This window comes from Egretta garzetta, unplaced genomic scaffold, assembly GCF_000687185.1.
Source record: "Egretta garzetta isolate BGI_Z169 unplaced genomic scaffold, ASM68718v1 scaffold246, whole genome shotgun sequence".
NCBI classification, from domain to species: domain Eukaryota; kingdom Metazoa; phylum Chordata; class Aves; order Pelecaniformes; family Ardeidae; genus Egretta; species Egretta garzetta.
The window spans coordinates 2,197,973-2,202,209 of record NW_009259976.1 but is presented as its reverse complement, the minus strand read 5'-3'; positions in this window follow the sequence as shown (position 1 = coordinate 2,202,209).

Here is a 4,237-nt window from a genome sequence, read left to right as displayed (position 1 = left end):
TGTAAGTATTATGGATGTTGAATTTTAAATAAAAACATCCTCTTTCCAAATGCTTTTTAGTCACTAAAATTAAACAAACCGAGAAAATCAAAACAGTCAAGGCTAAAAATCCTTTCTCTCCTTGACACTTGACATTTTTGCTCTTGAAGGCAGACAGGCAAGACAGGACTTGAACAGTGAACATAAAATCCCTGCTCTCCTCTCACCTCCTTTAAAAATGCCTATGAGACAGTCTTTACATGCATAAAAAATAAAAAAGCAAACAATCCTATTATTTTTATGGGTCATGATTAAGACTTCAATTAGTTGGCTTACTCAGTTAATTCAACTTTTAGCTAACGTTTCATTTTTGAGCAAGAGATATTGACTTGTTCACTGAAGTTCCTAACAAGCAGTTCCACTCTGTTCTTTGGAGTAGAGGTTTTTCTCTATTTGTTAACTGTATTTTTTTCTGTTTTCAAGGTTTCTTACTGTTTGCATGTGCAAATGGATTACAGACACTGTTGATTTAGATAACAGCTACATGCAAGCACCAAATGATACTTCCTTTCCCATCAGATGGTAAGGCATTTCAAGAGCATCGGGGCAAGGCAAATTTAAGTTGTGACATTGTAATAGGAATTCTTGTGAAGCACGAAGTGCTCAATAAATGACAAAGGTATCTCTTGAGGAACAGCTGAAAGCTTTATACTCAGGCATTTCTACAGCACAAAAAAACCCCAGAATGAGACAAACTTACTGCTGTTACTTTTATTGATTAAACTTCATGTTAAATTTGAAGTAAGTGTATTCGGTGGCAGGGTAGTCTCTGGAACACCCTGTCTAATCCAGCTAACTTGACGATAAACTGACAGTTGTACAAACAATGTGTATTAATCAGCTATTAGGCGTGACACACACATGATGATGGAGCATAAGAAAATTTGGGAGGGCGAGGATTCTTTATTCTGGAAAGGGTCTTGCAATGTTGCATGACAGGGCATGCAAAATACTCTTCTATTAAGTAAAACGAATAATATGCAAGAGGTAGTTAAGGAATAACTGCAATATGAGCAAATGGGCTATAAATCTTTCTCCATCTGCTGTATGCAAGGCTTTAAGAATGCAGATTCATGTCAGAACACGGATAGATACTCTATTATCATGCATGTGTTGAAAAAGACATGTAGGTAAAGGGAAGATGGCACAACACAGCATGACCAACGTGCAGCTATACGGATTGGATTTCAGAAGAGTTGGTCACCTCTTTATTAGGAGACTTTACATAAGTCTCCTCACTTACAACTCTTTTTTTTCATTATACAGGTATGTGCACCTTTGCCCCCCCAGTGAGGCAGTACATCACTCACAGTGCATCCATAGGCTTATCGTATTGCAGCTATATTTGTGGTTCTTCCATGAGCTCAGCTAGAGGAGGCCCGTACCATAGCCTAGTGCCCTCTATTAAAATCCAGCTATGGACTACCCACGCTTGCCTGCGTCCCCACCGTTGGTGGCCTAAGAGCCTCACCTGCAGACAGACAAATACAGCTGTGGCAAATCTGATTCCACCTGATCTTTCTCTTGGAGCAGGTGAGGGACATCAGTTACTTTGCTTCAAAAAGAGCAGCTCCTGCCCTAGGAGTGTGATTCTAGTCTCTCTTTCTGTGGGTTCTTGCTTGCTATTTTCACTGGTAGCATTCACAAGTGACTTCCCTGCTAACACGGGTGTCCTTTGCACTCTGAAAGGTATGTATTGTTATTTCAGTGTCACGTATCTTTACAATGTTATTTACAGCTGTGTGCTGTGCTCTGACTTCTGTTTTCCTGCTTGTGCATGACCTCTGTGGAGAGGTAGGTGACTCCCTTGCTGTGTGCTGTCCCTCACCTCTTTGGTGATGGCAGCTCTGAGTGCTGGTGTCAAGCTCAGGCAGGAAGGCAGAGTATGCATGCCTCTTTCAAAAGCTAAGTGTAAACTTTTTGGTCCATCTGAAAAGTCATTTTATAGTAGCTGCTCCTAGAAGGGCTGCCTGATCTGGACAGGGCTCTTCCAAATTGAATCTGACACTGGCCTGAGCTGTGAATTATGCTTTTCTGACTCTTCAGTAGTTTAGAACTTACCTTCTAACATCTCACTCCCTTCTCTCTGAACTTCAAGCCTGACTGATGGGGAGGATGGGAAGCCTTTCCCTGCAGGCCCTTGGGGGTTCCCTGTAGGGAAGGAAACCTCCTGCAGACCAGGGGGTGGGCTTTGCAGTGTCACTTTAGGCTGGCAGGTGACCGAGCCTGAAGTTCTGACCCACAGACGGTGCTTTCTGATGTTTCCTCCCATCTACTCCACTCTTCCCTGCTCCCCAGAAGATCATATCGTTACTTTGCAGTACCAGTCTCCAGTATCTATGCACAATGCTTCCTGTATACTGTCTCATCCATCAGACCGTAAGTCATTTAAGTTAAGGATGTGTCGTATGCAGACTTAGTCCAACGAGTGAAAGACTGGAATTTGGTCCCAGACCAGCTGTATGATAAAGACAAAGGGTAACATTACTTACTAGTTCAGCTGCCTAGTCCAAATTTACTGTGTTTAATTAAAAAGTGATAAATTCAGTTTGTCTGTATAGCAGATCCTCTCTTCTTTCCCAGGCATCCATCAGTCCTCCATCAAACAATTTTGTATTTACGGTGATTTTAGGTATTCACCTACAGTCACCATACAGCAAGATATAAATGGGGACAAACTACAAGAGGAAAGACAAACTGATAGATTGTTAGACAGACTGAATCAGTCTATAGAGTTGACAATTATATTCATTAACTCAATCAGCCTTCCGTTAATAGTGTGGGTTTGATTGCCGTCTTGCCTACAGGTAAATCTCCATCAAAATTACAACCATCAGTTAGTCCCCATTTTTATAAACTATATGTGCTGGGGAAAGAAAAAAAATAGAAAAATCTGTTACTGTTTCCTTTCTTCCAGCAGAAAAAAGCTGCTCCAAAAGCAGCGGGAGGCACGGAGTCACAGTGACCTCAGCCGGCGCCGGAGAGGCCGTGCGGCGCCAGCACCCCGGTGGGGACCGCATCCACAGCTCCGCCTTGCCGTGCCTCCGGCTTGAGGGTGCTGAGCGTTTTCCTGCCCTGTGGCGCTGCTGCTCGCTGTTACAAATCCAGGTGCTATGGCCCATACTGGACTGGGATCTTCTCCAACTCCCCATTTGCGTCCCCTCTGAGAAATGGGGTTCAGGATGGCCGCATCTCCATTGCCTTTGGGTAAGGATGTATGACAGCAACTAGGCAGATGTTAGCTGGTACTCGTGAGGAAGGTTCATTATGGGTTAAAATTAATTTTAGATTTTTTTTTTGCAGCCACTTGTAGGAGACGTTTTGAAACAGTGTTCCCAACATTTAGTAATATAAGCAGCATACATCTTAGGCTGATGTTGGGCTCAAATTTAAGGGCTGTGCTGACTTGAAATTAATAAATCTCAGTAAAATCCTCTATGAAGTAAATTCACTACATAAAAATTGCTATGCTATACAAAATTTTCTGTATGATATTCTCATACTGTGAATTCTCAAGTCACAGTCCAGAGTAAGCACAGCTTCGTGAAAAAAACAATGCTGCAAAGAGCATTTATATACATGTTGCATGGTGAAAGGTGATAATCTCTGTCAAAGAGCTCATTTTCATATCTCTGGCCACATTTTGTGCTAATTCATCAAGGTGAGAAGATATTTACATTTATAAATAACAGAATTGTCATTTTCACCACAAAACAGCATCTTCTGATGTCCCTCTTGAAGTTTCCCTCATTTTAAAATACATCAGGTGTGAGTAAAGCCATATAAACATGAGTGACTGGCGCTCAGTTTCATGGATAAGAGACCTATTTTTTTTCCACTGATAAGCAATAAAACCAAGGTCTCTCATTTCTCACCACAGCAAATAAATCCTGTGTAACTCCAGAACCTACAGATTGCACATTCAGCTAAAACAAATTTGTTTTGTTCCATTTGCATCCATGAAGCCATGTAGACTTGCACTGAACCGAGAGTCCAACTTGCTGTGCGTTCAGGGGCAATGACTCCGTAGTCCACAATCCTTGTAAAATCTACCCCATCTCTTCCTAGCCCAGGTTCACATGCCATGAAACAGAAAGCCTGTTGTTGGGAGCTGGAGGAGGTCACAGCACCAAGCTGTGCTGTGAGGAGAAGGTCACTGGAGGGCTGGGGACCGAGGGCAGTTCGGGTTAACAAGTGG